Below are 19710 nucleotides of genomic sequence, written 5' to 3'. Positions count from 1 at the left end.
CTGGTTGTTATACGAAAACAATGAATCAGGGAACACTACATCAAAAACTAATGAGGTACTGTATGGTGACTAACATAACATAATAATAATAATAATAATAATAAATGGTATTTAGCTCCCAGAGCGGGTAAGAGGACACTACGAGTTAATGCATAAAAAGGGCTTGAGACAGGTAGGTGTTAAATATTATCAAGAGGTATGAGCCCTTAACGCAACTCTGTACACTAATTTTTTTTTTTAAGATTTATTTATTTGAGAGAGAAAGAGAGAGACAGAGGGATAGGGAGAAAATCCTCAAGCAGACTCCCTGCCAATTGCCGGAGCCCGATGTGGGGCTCGATCCCGGGACCCTGAGATCATGACCTGAGCCGAAACCAAGAGTTAGATGCTTAAGCCACCCAGGTGCCCCTGTACACTAATTTTCAAAAGGTAAAACTCATCTGACCTGAAGTAGGACAAGAGTAGACTGGTTAAGACCCAATTATCTGGTTCTATAACCTCTGGCAAGCAATTTCATCTCTGAGGCTCAATGTCCTCATCTGCAGAACAGAGAATGCTGTATCCACCTGCTGTGGTCACCTCCTGGACCCCCACCCAAAATGTGGTTTGGATGTTGAGACTGATGATGCCACACAGATTCCATGAGGCTCTAAAAAGGTTTATAAGTCACAGAATTTCTGGGGTATTCTGGGGAGGGTTAGGCGGGTAGCCAAGCAGGTTCAAGAATGGTTTAGGGGAGCAGGGAAAGGACACTGGTTTTGGAGTCTAAGGGGAGGATTTCCCCGTGCAAATGGAGTTTACATGATTTCAACTTCCAACCAGTGCAAAAGGAGGGAACACCCAAGCTTTCTTTACAAGTCTGTCGAGATGTGGGGCAGAAGGGTGGGGCTTGAAGACTGTCAGCAGCTAAGCATCATAAATGGGCTCAGATTCTTTATTATACACCTCAGAGGGTTATCGTGAAGATTACATGAGACTATACACATACAGACTTTAGTTCAGTGGCCAGTGAACAGTAATCAATGTTACCTTTTGAAATAAACATCATTCCTTAAAAAAATCACTTGATTTAAAAACTCACCAAAAAATGCAAGAATCAACGTCTGCTTTTTCCTTGTTCTATTTGTTTATTCTAGATGCAATTTTTTTAAAACTTCAATGTAATCTTTACATGTGAAGAAACAGTTACCAGCAGTCCTCCAGCAATGGAAAGGCCGTGATCTCAGAATTCTGTTTTAAATTGATTGTCGCTTGGAACACTTTTTCCCATAGAAGCAATGTTATAAATAGAACGAAGCTCCCTGAGGAATGCTCCAATTCTTCCTCAACTGTAGTATAGCTAAAACAGTCCTTGATAGAGCAGGAAATTCTGACTCCTACAACACCTGGACCTCTCAGACCCCAACTTCTCCTGGTTCAAGGTGACCCCAAGTGAGACTAGACCCTAAGATTTTGGGACTCCTGGGTGAGAAAGAGCTCGCTGAATAGGAGCTGAATGGGGCATGGTGTGGCTGATGGGAGCCCATCCACAACTGTGACTGTACTTCTCATGAAAACCTCCAAGTCAGACCCTAAGGGGATTGCCTTGTCAGGCTTTAGGGCCGACCCACATCCCTGCGGTTGGAATGGGGCTCATAGTTTTGAATGGAAAGGATGCTTCGACTCCCAGCCACTGGAAGGAGGGGTCAATCCAAATGCAGGACCTGAGTACTCCAGGTAGACCTTTGCCTAAGGTGAGCGGAAAATATGGTCTTATTTTCTGGATCAACTCTGAATGCTTAAGATGTACTTGTTCAGGATAGGTCTTCCCCCTGGATGATTAACGGTCCTGTGTCCTATTTGCTTCTGTGGCCCCAGCACCCAGAACAGTGCAGATATTTAGGAATCCTCTGCCAGCTTAATGACTAAATAAATGAAGTTTAGCATAGCAAACTCTAGGTGTAGAAGGTATGAGCAACAGTAAGAGCCCCTGGATAAAGTTGAAAATTTCTGAAAAGACTTGGTATTTAGGAGAACTGTTGGGGTATGGGCACTTTTGGCTGGAATCTCTCTCTGTATGTATACGTTTAACTTCTTTATGGAAACTGTTACACAAGAATGTATGTCTGTTTAACTGTAAGGTTTTTTGTTTGTTTTAGTAATCACCATCTGGCTGGAATTTTCAACCAAATTCATGTCAATTGAGCAGCACTATTTTTTAAAAAGTCGTTTTTGAGAGAATTTATAGCATACTTCACTGTTAATGTTCTCCTGACAACACACCACGAAATAAAAACATTTGATATTCCTTCTTTTAAAGCTATTTTTTACAACTAATTATTCATATAAACACGGCACCAAAATCTATTATTCCATTAAATGCCGCATGTTGTTCAGCCTTCTGGTAACCAGCGCTCAGTGGGGAGGTGACTCGCCTACACATTAGTAGCCAGGTTGAAATGCAATATCCCAGACCTTTAGTTCTGACTCTACTCACTCCCAAGGCTTGTGCCCCCCAAAGTCAAGGTCTAAAGAATGACCCTGGGAAAAGTGAGATCCAGTGTAAGAATAGAAGCACACAAACTATTTCCTCATCCTCAGGCGGTGAAGTCTGAGAGAGCTGACACTTCCTGGCAGATGGGAAGCAATCATTAATTATTTTTAATTTTATTGTTTTTTTGTAGGTTTCATGCCCAGCATGGAACCCAATGCAGGGCTTGAACTTACAATTCTAAAATGAAGACCGGAGCAGAGAGCCAGATCCTCAACCAACTGAGCCACCCAGGTGCCCCAATTGATATTGTTAAATCATTAAGTAGCTATTATTAATATTCCCTCTGGAGCCAGATTACAGGGATTTTTGTCTGCTGCAAAATCACAAGTGTCTCTTGGACATAATTGGGACTTAGTACTGTTGACTAGTAGTTCATATAGCTCATATATAATTTATGGACTCCCAGACTATCCTTACCTCATTTTCTTCCCTTGATCCTGTGTAAGTTCAGTTCTGCCCAACTCCTGACCCCTGACGGCCAAACTTCCACACTTACCTGGATTTCCTCGGATTGACCAAGATACTGTACAGGGAGTGTCAGCTTCCGGCTCTTTCCTGCCCTTTCACCTTTTTAATACACTCTACCACCAGCCTCACTGATACTTTCAAATATTTATCACCTATGAGGTAGGCAGTATTCCAGGCCTGGAGACACAAGGGTGAGGAAGAAAAGCAGGCTCCCTTTCCTTTGTGGGGCTAGGCTAAACTCACCATGGTATCTTTTCTCTTATTTTATTGAGACCCAGAGTTGAGAAGAGACAGAATGAGCTTCATCCAATGAAGGGGTTGCAGAGCCATGAAGGGTTAAAACCATGGCTAAACTGAGTACATGCTCAGTCCTGACCTCTTTGCAACACCCTTGTCAAAGCAAGGGGACCCCCCAGCCTCATCCCCATCACTAACACATAGACACACTCTCTGCTTGCCTTCCAGTGTGTCCTCCCTTTCACATCCCAGGGCCTAGCTATGAGCTGTCTAGGCGAGCATCATGACCACCATTTTCCACGGGAATCCTCTTCTGTGTCAGATCCTTCATCTTGACCTGCTAAAATAACAATCACAATGTTCTTATTCTTTATTCTGAGTCAAGCCCTGGGCTCTAGAACACTGTGGTTGCCCTAGAGAATGGAGTCAGGATGGCAAAGTTGTCCTCCTTTAGTCTAGTAGAGGATTGTATTTATTTTCTTCAGCATGCAAAGGGAAGAAGGAAAAAGGAGCTAATGCTCATTCTGTGTTTACTTATGTCTACAGTCAGCATGTGGCAGAAGTATTTTTAGACAGATGTAATGTGTAAAATGCAAACTGACCTTACAGTATGCATCAGAATCACCTGAAAGGCTTGTTAAAACACAAGCTGGACCTTGTGTGGGACCTCGCTGGGACCTCTCCCCTGAGTTCCAGAATCAGTAGTTCTGGGGTGGGCCCTGACAGTGTCTTCCTGGAGAATGCTGACTATGCTGGTCAGGAGACCATGCTGTCCTACATAATTCTACTGTTGCCAATTATTCCCTAAGAGCAATACTAAGCTGTCTCTGTATACTGGTCTTTTTGGTATGCTTGTAACCTTAAGTATCATGGAGTATGCTCCTTTACTTTCTATGCTGAAGACCTAATAGTTGCTTTGACTACCAGATATTCTTGAGAGCCCAGGTGAAGCTTCATTTCAGTCTCCTGCGACCAACACCCCACACCAGCCATTAACCTCCAAAATCACATGGTGGCTTGTTGGAAGTTAATTCCTCCTGAAACTCCACGATAATACCAAAATCAGTCCCCATGAGCTCTTTTAAAAGGTTCACCTCTACACATAGATTCCACTTTGTATTTCCAGATGTTTGGGTGTTTCAGAAGACACCAAAGCTTTACCACATCATAATTATGCCCCACGAGAATAATATACGTCCTCTACAAGTCCCTGGACTTTTCGTAATAAGCTTTGTACTTGGTAAAGGCTCCAACATTTGACTGCTGCTCTCTGTGTCCTGTGGGTGTGTGGAGGAGGAGACAGCAGGGTTTGCGTGATAAAAATAAAGTACTTCAAAGGCTGTAAGCTCCTTATAGTAATAAACACAATTTGAATATTAAAGAGGCGAAATTGCATGCTAATCACCATAGACTACAGTAAAATTTCCCCCAAACTCTGCGATTTTACAGAACAGTGGGAAACTAGGCACAGCTTTTACCAATAAATGTGTATTTCAAAGTTAGATGCCCCTGGTTGTCATGACTTGCCCAGCGCGCCTTTCCTCCAGAGACCCACAGGAAGCAAATGGCAATCTGCTCTAAATGTCATGCAGATGCATCACAAAGACACCGTCTAGATGTTCAGAAAGGTTATGTAAGGTCATGCCCTCATGTTATTTGTTATAACCAAATACCACCTCATTATTAGGTATTTCTATTTTTAACTTGATGCAAGTTTTTGTTGTTTTTGTTTTAAGTGGCCTCCAAGCCCAGTGTGGAGCCCAATGTGGGGCTTGAACTCAAGACTCTGAGATCAAGACCAGAGCTGAGATCAAGAGCCAGACGCTTAACCGACGGAGCTACCCAAGCATACCGATGCAGTTTGTTTAACTTGAGTTTATTTCGAAAGGAAACCATGTCTCTAACTGTAAATGGGAAATCAGTATCCCTTGCCATAAATAGGAGGTAACTCTGAAAATGTATACAACACATGCAAAACAATGTCATTAACTTCTAGCTTGATTCTCTTGCCTGCCAAAGTCAAAGATTTGCTCTCTCTTTGTTAAGAGGAAGTGGGGAGGGAAGAGAAGGTGTTACAAAAGTGTTAAAAAATACGTCAAAACCAAAATATAAAGACAAAACAAAGAAGAAAAAATAAAACTTAAAATAAGCATTAATACCACAGTGAAACCTTCTCTTCAACATAATCCTCACGAATGAAAGACTTTTAAACATAATTTTCTTATTAAATGTAATTTTCTTATGATGCGCTCTGGATTCCAAACCCCATTTTGTCCCTGGGTCATCCAAGCGCCCTGAGCCTCAGTTTTGTAGCTCAAAATGAGACAAGCCTCAGAGATTTAGACATAACATACAGGAAGCCCAGCACACAGTAGGTACTCAAATCATTATGGTCAACGGCCGCTTCTTGGGAGCAGAGAAAAGTCATGTCTTAACATACCTTAGTTCTGTGCTGGATGTAAGCACACACACAGGCTCTCTCTCGTGTTCTTGCTTCAGCCGAGGCGGGGCAGGCTGGGGGGTGAGGTGACAAATCACATTCAGCCATGACAGGTGATGGCTGGAGGGCTGAGGATATGAGGAATCTGCTCATCCACTGGGGGGTCCTAAGTAGGGGGTAAGGAGAGAAGGAAACTTCAAATCTGAATATCTGAAAACTGTAGGACAGTAAGAGAGATCACAGGATCCATTCCCCCCCTCAGGTCACAGGTCAGGACTCTGAGCCTCAGGGTGGTAGGAACCTGCCCAAGGCCCATAAGCAGTGACAGGCAGCCAGACCCAGGCCCCTCCGGCCACACTGTGCTCCTCCCACCCGGTGCCCTCAGTCTCCTCCTGAACCAGCCACTCCAGGGCCCTCATAGTTGCAAGACACTCAAGCCCTATAACCCTTAGTTCCCCACGCTGGGCTCCAGGATCTTAATTTCCAAAACAAGTATTGGCTTCAATGCGATCTACTAATTTGCTATAACAGTTGTAGCCTTTCTTAAAGGCCAGAAAAATGTGATCTTTTTTGCCAAACCCTGATTACATCAATTCTCCCCCCCCCCCAAAAAAATATCCATACCAAAGAGAATAGTTCCACTTAGGGCTTTGCTCTGTCTCAAGAGAATCAAAATTCCCTTGATTCCCTAGAGACAGAACTTGCTGGGCTGCCTGGCGTGGAAAAAGGCCTGGCCTTCTCAGCCCCCTCCTCACAGGAGAATGAGGATGAGGGGAACGAAACAGGAGCCTGAGCGACAGGTTAAAACCCCAGGGCGGAGTGGTGCATATAAGTTTCAGAAAAAAAATCAGGAATGGGAAGGCCTCACACCTCTCTCATCTAGAGGGGCCGAGAGAGGGTGCCTGTGGCCTGGGCAGGGAGACAGAGGAGAAATTTAGTCCCAGGACAGACAATAGCAGGAGGTGGTACTGGAGACAATAAAAGTTTTCAACATTAAATCTCATGCTCATGCTCATTCTGGGATCCCTTCTCAAAAAAGGGTCTTGATCTTTGGGATGGGGGGTGGGGTGGGGTGGGCATGGAGAACAGTATTTTCATACAAGGGTAGCAGGCAAATAAATGTCCACCAGGACCTGGCTGGGAAGGTAAAGGAACGAGACACTGGCTAGTGGGGATCGGGCTCACTGAGGGCACCTGGCCCTTTTCAAAAAGGCGGCTGAGGTGCATCTCCTTGGTGGGTACTGTGCCCGACCATGGACAGCAAATTGCCAGATGTGCCGTTATTAAGATCTTATCTACCCTTCCGCTTTCTGCAGAGTGGTGCTGGGCGGGTCTTCTTTGTCCGCCGCCTTCGTGTCAGGTTCTGCCAGTAGGGGGCACCAGAGGGCGCCGGGGATGGCAGGAGGAGGGCACAAGGGTCTCAAGGCCTCCAACTGGCTTGTTGGAACCACCAGCCTCACCACAACTGCCCCCTTCACCCCAGCAGCAACAGCTGGTGGTGGATCCCTGCTCTCCTCCCCCCTCCAGACTCAGCCTGGCTGCACCTGCAAAAGTACCAACAGCTGCTGGGGCTTGCTTTCTCAGGGGACCCCTGTTCCACAGACCCCCTTCTTCGAGCCTCTGGATTTTGATAACCCCCACTGGGTCCCTCCTTCCTCCAGCTCCAGGAGTGGGGGCTCCTTCCTGCAGTTACTACCTACACATCCCTTTTTCTGTCAGCCTCACCAACAACTGTCTCATGAATCCCCCTTATTAAATTCCCCCAACTTTGAGTCCCTCCCAACTTTTGTGGGGAAAAACCAGGACGTGTGTCTGAAGACCAGATGGAGCCTTGTAGCAGACACAGGGGTAGCCCCTGAGGCAGAGCTGGGGCACCCCCCTGCAGCTGCTGGGAAAGCCACTTATGGGCAGCTCCCAGCCCCCAGGAGCCCCTCCACTGAAGCAATCTGCCTGATGTGGGAATAATCCCCTTCCCGAAGCCTGGCCCCTGGCCTCTGTGTGGGACACCTCTGGAAGGCCATCCAGCTCCAGAGCTCCCTGCAGTCTTGGCTGAGACCTCTGGGTGGTAGCCCCCTTGTGGGTCAGCTTCTCCCCTGCCTGAGGACACCTTCTGCACTTCCTTCCAGGGTACTCCTTAGAAACCTGCTCTGTGCAGCTCTCCATCTCCGTGTCTGTTCCCAGGGACCCCGATGTAAATAAGCCAAGGCTGCTCTGGTTTGATATATAGAGCACGGCCCTCATTCAGGAAGCATGTGAAGACAGAGAAACACTTTATTTCACCAAAAAGCATTCGACTAGAACAAGGGAGGAGAGGAATGAGAGCCGAAGAGTAAGGACCAAGCAAAGAGAGGGAGAGTAAGTGGGAGAGTATGAAATATTAAGTGGAAATAAAGTAAATAGTACCCAGAAGCAAAGTGGTTATTAAGAGCAAAAGGACTTCCAGGGCGCCTGGGTGGCTCAGTCGTTAAGCGTCTGCCTTCGGCTCAGGTCATGATCCCGGGGTCCTGGGATCGAGCCCTGCATTGGGCTCCTTGTTCAGGGGGAGCCTGCTTCTCCCTCTGCCTGCCACCCCCCCACTCCCTCCCCCGCTTGTGTGCGCTCGTTCTGACAAATAAAATTTTTTTTTTAAAGATTTTATATATTTATTTGACAGAGAGAGAGAGAGAGTGAGAGAGGGAACACAAGCAGGGGGAGTGGGAGAGGGAGGAGCAGGCTTCCCACTGAGCAGGGAGCCCGATGCGGGACTCGATCCCAGGACCCTAGGATCATGACCTGAGCCGAAGGCAGACGCTTAACCGACTGAGCCACCCAGGCGCCCCTGACAAATAAAATCTTAAAAAAAAAAAAAAAAAGAGCAAGAAGACTTCCCTGGAGCTTGCCCCCAGCCCTCCCACCCCCTCCAAGCACCACAGCAGGGATCATTCCCCGAAGCTGAGAGGACACAGCAGCCCCCTCAGGCCTTTCTGTCTCCCCAAAGCTTACATGGACAGAGCAAGGGAAACAGCTGGGGACTTTATTTGACGACAACTTGAACTTGCTCCAGGAGCACAGGCCTCCCCACAGCCTCATGCAGGACCGAGGGCTGCACAGACCAGCAGCACAGTGACCTACGCTTCCCCCCGTGGAGCCCGGCTGGGGCCTCAAGTGTTGGGAGGTGCTGACTGAGTCTCAGCTCATGGTGTGGGGAGTGAAGGGCCGCCAGACTTCACCCCTTCCTGACACCCTGACAGGCTCGTTAGGAAAGAGAACCGGCCGTGTGCCTCCTCACCTGCACGGGCTGGAGCCCATAGTCTGGCTACTGCACTGGTTGGAGCACAAGAGGAGATGGGCCCTGTGGGAGGTCCGGCCTCGGTCGAGTCTGCAGGATGCAGTACGGGAACCGCCATGGCCTGTCCCAAGGCTTTTGGGCACGAGCAATTGTTTTTTTTTTTTAAGTAAAGTATGTCCCTTTCTTTTCCTGCTACCTCCCTTCTGCAGCTTGACCACGTCTGTCTGGTCAGCAGGCCAGTCAGCACAAGTCTGAATCACGTCCAGGGGGAGATGTAGGGAGGCAGGGGTCAACCACGCTGTAATATTTAACTAGATTACTTAAGAGCAACCGGAGGAAACTCATTTTCATTCTCAACTTCAAAGAAAGGCCAAGGTGATTAGGGTAGCATCCCCTGGGGACATCCTGAGGTACCCTGGGTTGGAGGGCATGACAAAGTAAGCAGAGCTTCGCTATCAGAAATCAGGGGCCTGACTTGTTAGCAGGCCTGGCACTGACAGGGGAGCAGAAGGGACAGAAAAAAGACAAATGGCAGTGTAAACGAGAGAGAATCACACTATTTCAGGTGTCACAAAGTCACATCTCTGAATGTGAGTTCTGAATAATACCCAGATAGGTCAACTTGAGAGTGAACCACTGTAGGAATCTGATTAGCCAGGGTCTTACTGTCAGATGCATGGCAAAAATCAGACTCTCTATGAATATGTATGCTTCTGTGAGACACAGGACCTTCAGCTGGGGCTGCCAGCCCTTATTTGGAATATTAAACAGGTCCAAACCTCCCAGAATATTTCAATTGGCAATCGGTTGTTCTTAAAAAAAAAAAAAAAAAAAAAAAATTGGAACATCACAAGCGGTCCTCATAATTAATCAAAGAAATGTCTTCTCGAACACCTCTTTTATCTATTTAAAAAAGAAACTATTGCCATATACCAGCTACTGGGTTTGGTGCTGTGGTTCCAGGGCAAAGAGATAAAGCAGATGTGGGCCTTGCCTTGATGAAGCTTATAGTCTTAGGCAGAAAAAGACCTTAGAACCTTAGAACAGGTAAACAATTCCAGTTATGCTGCTCTTTATGCTGGAAGAACCTTATTCTTATCCAGGAGCCAAAGAAGGACCTCCTAAGGAGTTAACAGCCTTCTGAGACTTCAACAAATAAGGGAGGTTTGATGCATTAAGAGATGATGGAAGAGAGTTCCTGAAAGGAAAAGCATTCCCAGGGGCCCAAATACGAGGCAATACTGTATGTAGGAAAGGTTGAGGGCAGCCCTGGATGGGAAGCGGGAGGACCACGCAAGGGAGATGGCTCAGGGACCAGTTAGGGAGTTCCTAACCCACCCGGTTATTGATTGGTAGCTTCACCCTTCAATTATCAGAGAAGTGACATGGTTAATAGGTCCCTCTGGCTCCAGCATCAGAACAGATTGGAAAGTGGAAAGGGCTAAGAGGCTATGGAAAGGTCGAGTTAGGTAGGGAGAGGACAGTGTTTTGGATCAAAACCCTAGCACTAATGGGGAAGCAGGAACCATACTTGAAAGATACCTTTTGAAAGAGACATAGGAGTGGAATAAACAAAATTTGGAGACAGAGTATTTTGGGTGTGAAGGGCCAAGAATGACTCCCAAGGTTCAGTTTGCCTGGGTGGGGGGTGGATGGTAGTGCCCTTTCCTGATGCAAGAAGCAAGGAGGGGGAGGAGGTTTGGAGTGGGTGGTGGGTGACCATAGGGACTGTGGACTGCTGAGCTTTCTGAGAGCACATGTGGAGTAGGCAGGGGAAGGTAAAAGTTGAGAACTGGTAAAGATACACAAATAGGAACAGAGGTAGAGAAATTTGAGAATCATAGCAATATGTCAGAGCACAAGGACTTGTGACTCTCAAACTTTCTGAAGAAGACCTACAATAAGAAATACATTTCCTATCACACAAACAAAAATTACCCTAATTCTTACCTCTGCCTTGTGTGATGTTCTGTGATACTCTGTTCTTTCTCCCAGTGCAGGTCAGAGGCTTCTGGGTTGATTTAATGACCTGTCAGCTGCTACTCTACAGTTTGAAAATTCTCATTAGGACAACGCCTGATGAGAACACAAGAGGATCCAAAAATAGAGCCTGGCCAGATTCTATTGTTCAAGGCTCAACTAGAGTAGGTGGTGTCTAGAAAAAAGAGAGGATCCAACAAAGAGGTAGGTTCTGGAAGGGGCCAGGGAAATCCCCCGTTACACTTCTAAGATGAATACAGCAGTTCCTAGAATCCCGTCCTCAGCAGGTAAACTCCAGAGCCCGGAAGGGACAAATTTCCACCTTAGGTCGCTTTACCAGAGCAAGAAACATTTCCTCCTCTTCTCCCCCACCCCAGGCTTCCCTTTTATCTCGTTGACCAGGATGGTTCACATGACTCGCCCCAAGCCAATCACTGGCTTAGGGGGTACAATTACCATGATGGGCTGAGGCTGATTAACAAATTCACGCTCATCCCGTGAGTCTGCAGAGGGATTACGCTCCCTGAACACAGCGTGGGTAAACACCTGACCTTTAGGGCTCTACCAAGGAAGAAGCTAGGTGAAGCAGTTACCCAGACTGCTTGCTAGTTCAAGTGTGGTTCAGGAGGGACCAGCAACATTGGCATCACCTGGGAGCTTTTAGAGCTTCGGAATTGCAAGCCCCACCCCAGACCCGCTGAATCCGAATATCCACGTTCTCGAGATTCTCAGGTGACTCGCATGGACCGGCAGTTTGAGAAGCACCGGCTGAGACAGCAGTAGGACCCACAGTGTCTACCAGATTGCATCCTGTTGTCCTGCTGTCTGTTCATTCCTTCTACCACTTGTTCTTAGGCCACAAATCCCAGACACATGCTTTGCAAGGTTTTGCTTAATTGACCCAACAGATCCTCTTTTTATTTTCTGCATAAGGAAGCAGAGCAGTGTTTTAGGATAAACACAGCGAGCTCCCGGCTGTGACCAACTCAAGCCATCAATATTATTCCTTCAGGTCACCCTGTTCTGTTCCCATAAGGTGTAAAATCCTAGCCCAGGGCTGACAACGTCCCTTGGCTGCTGGAAAGTTCTATATTCTTGAACAGCCCTAGGCAGGATTGGTGGGTTCTGTTTGTTTTTTAAATTTTGTTTGTTTCCTACTATAGTTCCTTTTACTGAGTCTATAGGATTGTAGACTTGAGATGAGAATTCCTACCTACAAGCAGTGGGGGTAACCCTCTCCCCGAGGTCCCAGCAGATCTGAAGGGTTGGGGCAAGCTCTCATTTAGTGACTTTGTCCAGAATTGGAGGCTCTGAGATCCTGAGACACACAGAGGGCCTAGAAAAAATTGCAGAGAAAAGACAAATTTAGTTAAAGAATTGGAGCATTGAACCTAAAAGGAAATGTTAAAAGAATCGACGTACCTTAGGTGAAGAAAGGAAGACAGAGAAGGCATTAAGCATATAGAATTGGATGACACTTTACTGAGGCTTAAAACGAACAGCTCTCTTCAGGAATTTTCATTCTTTGTTTAAAAAAAATAGGTGTTGGGGCACCTGTGTGGTTCCGTAGGTTGAGCTTCCAACTCTTGATCTCAGCTCAGGTCTTGATCTCAGGGTCGTGAGTTCAAGCCCCACAATGGGCTCCACGCTGGGTGTGGAGCCTACTTAAAAAAATTGGTGGGATACTCAGAATTTGACTGTCAAAGGATTAATGCATAGGCCTTTCTCAAATTGCTTCCTCCTCATTCATTCCTCCAACTTTATTGATCACCTGTTACATACCAGGCGCTCTGCTCTGACAGTGTTATTATTTTACTCTAAGTGGCATGAGAACGTACCCTTCTAAGAATGGTGAATATGTCAAGATGGCAATTCATTTGAGACAACATCGATTCATCTCAGAGTCTCTGAGATGGTTCTGATTAAATATAGCAACCTCAGTATAAAGGCACAGTTTCCTTATGTGGCGCAGACACTTCCCCGATCTGCCTCCAAGTGGCTTTTTCTGTCCTTGATTTCACTGCTCATCTTACCCACCTGTCTCTCCTTTCCCACCACTATACCCATCTTTGCTTGAACATGCCAACCCCTTTCACGCAGTTCCCTTAGTTGGAATAGCTTTCTCCCTAAAATATCCTTCGATGTTTTGAAACCCTTCAAGCTTTTAAGGCTCATCTGTATTCTTCCCTGCAAAGGCTTCTTGCCACTTAAAATTAACAAGGGAATTAAATCAATTAAAAACGAACTCTTTCCTCTATATTCCTCTCACACAATGCTTCTACTAGTTTGGCACTTACTCTTCTTTGCATTAAGGTAGCTTTTTTTTTTTCCTGTCTCAACAGTAAGCTTTCTAAGAGCAAAGACCATGTCTTATTCTTTGTGTTCCTCCCAGCACCTAGCTGCATAACTGTTGATACAGTTAGTGCTGCTCACTATTTCTATTAGAGTCTTCTGGGCCTAGTAGGTTTGCCCTTCTTGGACCCCTATGGTTGGTTAGAGACATGTAGTCCATTGTCACCACTGAGTTGTATGTAAAGCAGTGTGTGACCCCTTGGGCCAAAATTCTAATGACCAATGCAAGACCCTTCAGCGTTGCCTTTTCTCTTGGCCATTGTGACTGTGCATGTTTTGGAGAAGAGCTCCTCCCTCTGCTGGGATAATGTCAACTTATAGCAGAGCCCCAGCTGACCCATGATGGACATGTTGAGTGAACAAGAAATAAATTTTCATTATTTAAACTCACTGACATCTCCGGTTGTGAAGAAAAATTATGAAGCAAAGCCTAGCCTATGCTGAGTGATACACTTATAAATGGTAGGTGATCAATAAATACCGCAAGTCTATAATTTTTTTAAAAATCCATTAGAAAGAGCAGTTCATAATTTTATCAATTGTAACCTAACCAAGTAAAATTGCCAGCCTTAACGTCAGTTGTCAAGAGAAGCATCAGTAAGGTAAGATGAAGATAGGATATAGATAGATATAGATAGGATATCTAGGTAGGATAGATAGGATATAGATAGGATATGGAGCCAGCTAGCTGTCGGTTTGCAGACTGGCTCTAAATGACCTTGGCTGCTGGTCCTCCGCAGAATCAGCCTCCTCCAATCCCAGTGGGAGCATATATTTATCTTGCAATGTTGTTGTGAGAATTAAAGATAATAAATGAATGGTACCTGGCACATGGTGGAACTCAACACATTACAATTACAATTGTTTTAGATATGTTTTTCACATCCAGCCATGTGAAAAGTGAGAAATGTGAGAAACTATACATATTTCAATTTAAACCAAGTTATTCCCTTCCTATGGACCAGGGGCAAGATGTCCCTCCATCCTTCTTTCACTCGTCTTTCAAGAAATAAACAAATTTGGGCCCTTATTGATTTTTTTGGAAAAGTGTGGGAGGCTACTGTATGTGTTGAGATAGTAATTTATAATTAAATCTCAGTTTCTCATTGAAAAATAGGACTGGTTTTAATGAATTATTCATTTTTCTAGTCTGTACTAGACACTGGTGACTCACATTAAATAGATATATTGAAAAAAAAAAGAGAGAGAGAAATAAGACCCTGGATTTGTTTTTCAGTTTTTGTGGATAGAAAAGGGGACTCATCTGCTTGTGACAATCTCAGTTATATTTATAAAATTTGAAAAATTATCCTGGGTCGATGACAAATCTTTTCTGTGAACACAGTGTTGTCTTTTGCCTTGATTTCCAACACTCGCTCAAGTGTACTGAACTCTTCATCCCAATACACTTAAATAAAGGTTTCTAATACTCTGCATGTCACAATCCCCTGAGAACTTACTGGCATGGCATTTTCACAACTTGATTACACTCCTGGCTGTGAACAGACATAACTTCAGTCCCTCAGTGTAAACAGAGAATGACTCATCCTTCTGGGACAGTAAATAGCAACTTGGAGAGATGCACATCATCTTTAGACTTGTTAACCTGTAATGTAGAAACACATCCCCTCCGAAATACTTTATACATATTTTGATACGTGCTGAAAGAAACACTGTATTCCAAAAATAGGTTCTTATTTCTAGGGCTTTGATAAGAGGAAGGAAAGGCTGAACATCCGTATTTCCCAACTAGGATTCACTTGTGCACTAGAACCAAAAAGTAGGACAGGGGGAAATCAAGTCAGAAGACAAGAATGCCTCTATTAGTCTTCTCTGCTTCCAAACTAACCTTCTTTCCTGTGTCTCCCTTCATCTCCTATCCCAAGTCTCTGCTTTGGTTCTGACCTATTCAACTGAAAGACAAAAAAATCAGATTGAGTTAGGAGCACTAATAGAGCTACTACATGGTAGATATCTCAGTTAGTCTTTAGGATGACATTTTTCTCTGTCCTTAACGACCTTATTATTCAGTGCTGAAGAAATAAAGAAAATTAGTAATTATAGTCCAGCCTGATGAACTATGAAGGCTCATTCAAAACATGCAATCATGACGGGGTGCCTGGGTGGCTCAGTCGGTTAAGCACCTAACGCTTGATTTTGGCTCAGGTCATGATCTCAGGGTTGTGGGATCGAGCCCTGCGTCAGGCTCCACACTCAGCATGGAGTGTGCTTGAGATTCTCTCTTCCTTCTTTCTCTGCCTCTCCCCCCACTCACACACACGTGCTCTCTCTCTAAATAAATCAAGTCTTTAAAAAACAAAACAAAAATGTGCAATCATGAAAAATAATGTTTCCAAGAACATATGTTGTTCTACTGAAAATAGTAAAATACAAAATTACATAGATAGCCTGATCCTAATTTTGTAAATAATATCCACTCACGTCCTTATACACTCAGAAAAACTTGGGATCAGATTGGCAGACTGAGCACACCTGTCTACTTTTCCTCCCTCCCTGAATTCCACTGGAATGCCAAACAAGAAAACTTACAATCGAAGATCAGAAAATTTGACAATTTCTTGGAAAACACAACAAAGAAAATTGAATGGACAAAGCAATAAAAGCTTTAAAAAAGTCATAAAAAGGATACTACAAAGGTAAGAGCTATTTGTACACTAACTAGAGGAACTTCAAGGTCAGGGTTAACTGGTACAGTGTAGGGAGGGGCCCTGTCAATCATTATCTGGTCAATAAATTAAAAGATTGCATTACGAACTCCTGGGCCTTTCATGATCTGCCCACGTCCCTCATATGCCGAACGTCTGGAAACAGTGGTGTTTGCTTCCATGTTAAAGCCTCATTACTGCTTTAGACATTGAACCTGGGCCTGTCCTATCAGAAGGGCTGACTCTGGACAGAGAAGTAGAGCAGAACTTGATAACTCTACACATACAACAGTAGGAATCACAGTGGGAAGAAGTGACAAGAAAAAGAGAGTGTGAGATGCTTCTGATATGAGAGGTTCCTAGATCTCACATGCTGGGCAGAGAAACCTCCCAAACCAAAATCATCTACCTGCACACCTGCAAGATTCTACTCAACACACCCTTAAAGTTGGCTCCTATCATGAGAGCTTTCATTCGCTGGGATGATTACTGCAGCCATAAAATAGAAAAGCAGCCATGTGAAAGAAACACTCAGGCTTCTAGATTATGAAAAATATAATCATCATTCCTTAAAAACTGAGCTGAATAAACAAATGGGCACAGATGAATATTAAACTAATGAGCTGGAACATTTGGCTAAGGGGCTCTTCCAGAAGGCAGTGCAGAGATAAAGAAATTTCCAAAAGCTCCCACATCCATCTAAAGAGTTGATAAAGGAGGGAACAAAGGGAATAGATAGGACATGACAAAAAAAAAAAAAATCAGAGATGATTGTTGTTTAGTATTGAAGAGATATAATGAACTTGTGGATGTCTGTGTATTTTATTTGTTTCCATTTATTTCAGTTTCTGAAATTTTGGTGCTCAGATCGTCTCATCTTGGGCTGGTGCAGTGTTCCTCAACCGAGGGCCATTTTGATCCCTAGGAGACATTTAGCAATGCCTGTAGACATTATTGATTTCCACGACTAGGTATCTGGTGGGTAGACAGTGGCCAGGGTTGCTATTAAATACTGCACATGCACAGGAGAGTCCCTACTGCACAGGATTATTTGGCTCAAAATGTGAATAGTGCAGAGGATCAGAAACCCTGAGCTAGCAGAGACCCCTTCAAGGTGGCTCCTGCACCTCTTAGGCATAACTTCTGGAGTGCTCGTTTACTTCCTTGCTTTCCTGTTCAACATTACATCTCCTGGGTCTTCTGCCCGAGCCCTAGAACCAGCCACTTCTACGAAGATGTTTGGGTTTTTTGGTGGGATGGTCGATAGAGACAATAATCTGAGGATGCTCATTGCTGCTGGGTTGTCATTGTTTGCAACAGAAGTTCAATATTAAAGAAAATTTCATGAGGTGGAACCCAGAACCCATATCATATTTACAAGTCATTGACCATCACGCCAAGTGATGGAAAAGCAGGTCGTCCAATTCTGCCCTGCCTTAAGCTTCTGCTCTGATCCAAAGTGGCTATGGTCTCTTTTCAGTTTTCCACAGATCTGCAAAGAAATTACATCTTTTCTGGCTGATCTGTGGATTAAGTTGGAAGCTGAACTCCTTCTAGAATGGAATTTGTCTTCTTGCTTGGTCCATAGACATGACTCAATTTCCTCACTGAAACTTCACTTGCAGAAATAGGTGGCCAGCTCATGAGCCATGGTTTGCCAATTTGATTTTTTAAAAACATCGTTCAAAAATATGATTTATCTTGATTACTAAGTGTTTTGGCACCCCATAAATTTTGTACTTTGAGTGAGTACCTCACAGCCCTCACCAGTCCTGGCCTTGTTTGGTGTTCTCTTTCCTAGAGACTCACTAGGTTCATTTCACAGTGAGTATGAACCTCATGTGCTGGTCTAATATCACTTTACCGCATGGTGCCACACATTTTCTGAGAAGCTGTTTATTCTCTGCCAACCCAAAAATGCCTTCATGTAAATCTTCCTGAGTGAGTGAGGAGAAAAAGAGAGGTGGGGGGAAAGGTTCAAAAGCAAAGAAAACAAGGAGAAGGAAGTGACCAGTGCTCAGTGAACCCACACGTGTGAAAGGCTAATCCAGAAATCACTCAGTAATCACCACCATGAAAGTAGACCGGGGTGACATGGTTGGTTACGCACATGCTCACCTTCCCCACCTCCCACAAGGCCTCACTTCCTAAACCAAAGTAACCTTCTGGAATCTGGCCTCTCTCCCTCAGCTCTTGATCCCTCCTATGCAACAGCTTCTACACACCATTAGCTTCCTTCCAAAGTCCCCACTGGCTTCTCATCCAAAGCAATACGATTTTTCTGTTTTCAAGAGAAGGGCACTGGCCCATGTGTCCAGTGAACAAAGGCTGGAGTGCAGTTAGAACCTCCAAGGCATTTACGCATTACACAGGGCAGTCTGAAAGAAGGGGGAGGTTTCAGGCAAAACAGTGCTTGGAATTCGGCTGCACTCAATGTTCAGAAGCACTCATGGGTCAGTCATGCTCAAAGGAACAGTGTTGAAAGAGTAATTATGTTTCAAGACAGTTTGGCTGTCAACCAAATAACATATTACTGCCTATTGCCAAGTCAGGCACTTTTGCTGATTGGTGAATTTTTAAGAATTATAATAATGAATAAATAAACTGGTTTAAAAGCAAGACATTTCCTAGATGGATCTCTTGATGGGGCATTGGGACAGCAGGACTATGGCTTGGCTTCTACTGGGTCCCAGAATATTTCTCTATCGAAGGTGGGCCTCTGTCCATACTTTTCCAGGACATTCTTTTTCCTATCAGTCCTGAGCTGTCTATATGAACTTAGGTGACTCAGAAACCTCTTTCTCGGGGAACCCTCCTACACTGTTGGTGGGAATGCAAGCTGGTGCAGCCACTCTGGAAAACAGTATGGAGGTTCCTCAAAAAGTTGAAAATAGAGCTACCATACGATCCAGCCATTGCACTACTGGGTATTTACCCCAAAGATACAAATGTAGGGATCCAAAGGGGTACGTGCACCCCGATGTTTATAGCAGGAATGTGCACATTAGCCAAACTGTGGAAAGAGCCAAGATGTCCATTGACAGATGAATGGACAAAGAAGATGTGGTATATATATACAATGGAATATTACGCAGCCATCAAAAGGAATGAGATCTTGCCATTTGCAACGACGTGGATGCAACTGGAGGGTATTATGCTGAGCGAAATATGTCAAACAGAGAAAGACATGTATCATATGACCTCACTGATATGAGGAATTCTTAATCTCAGGAAACAAACTGAGGGTTGCTGGAGTGGGGGGTGGGGTGGGAGGGATGGGGTGACTAGGTGATAGACACTGGGGAGGATATGTGCTCTGGTAAGCGCTGTGAATTGTGCAAGACCATTGAATCTCAGATCTGTACCTCTGAAACAAATAATGCAGTATATGTTAAGAAAAAAAAGGGGGGGGAAGGATGAAGGGGACGGAAATCGGAGGGGGAGACGAACCATGAGAGATGATGGATTCTGAAAAACAAACTGAGGGTTCTGGAGGGGAGGGGCGTGGGAGGATGGGTTAGCCTGGTGATGGGTATTAAAGAGGGCACGTTCTGCATGGAGCACTGGGTGTTATGCACAAACAATGAATCATGGAACACTACATCTAAAACTAATGATGTAATGTATGGTGATTAACATAACAATAAAAATTTTTTAAAAAAAAGGAACCTCTTTCTCAGTTTCTCCACCTTTAAATGAAATCACTGTTATTGGCCCCTCATTCTCACACTCAGCCCTGGGAGTGGTGAGGCGGACAAGAACAGGA

At 44.7% G+C, this 19710-nt stretch overlaps 1 long non-coding RNA gene across 2 annotated transcripts in view; it reads right to left on the bottom strand.

The window, feature by feature from the left end:
* The window catches only part of LOC123849322 (uncharacterized), a 42910-nt gene extending 30343 nt beyond the window's left edge, over nucleotides 1-12567 (bottom strand). Inside the window, exons 1-3 of one of the 2 annotated variants that reach the window (XR_006792030.3) lie at nucleotides 12349-12567; nucleotides 12140-12262; nucleotides 5679-5844 (exon numbers count right to left, since the gene is read on the bottom strand). This is a non-coding gene — a long non-coding RNA (uncharacterized LOC123849322). Of the gene's footprint in view, nucleotides 1-5678; nucleotides 5845-12139 lie in introns of both variants that reach the window. The other variant, XR_010407760.1, reaches the window with a different exon arrangement.
* Between the last annotated feature and the right edge of the window lie 7143 nt (nucleotides 12568-19710).

This window comes from Mirounga angustirostris, unplaced genomic scaffold (genome assembly GCF_029215605.1).
Source record: "Mirounga angustirostris isolate CCGP_5_RB_7025 unplaced genomic scaffold, mMirAng1.0.hap1 SCAF_15, whole genome shotgun sequence".
NCBI lineage: Eukaryota > Metazoa > Chordata > Mammalia > Carnivora > Phocidae > Mirounga > Mirounga angustirostris.
Note: the sequence above shows the minus strand (reverse complement) of the source record. Positions and strands in the feature narration are given on the sequence as shown.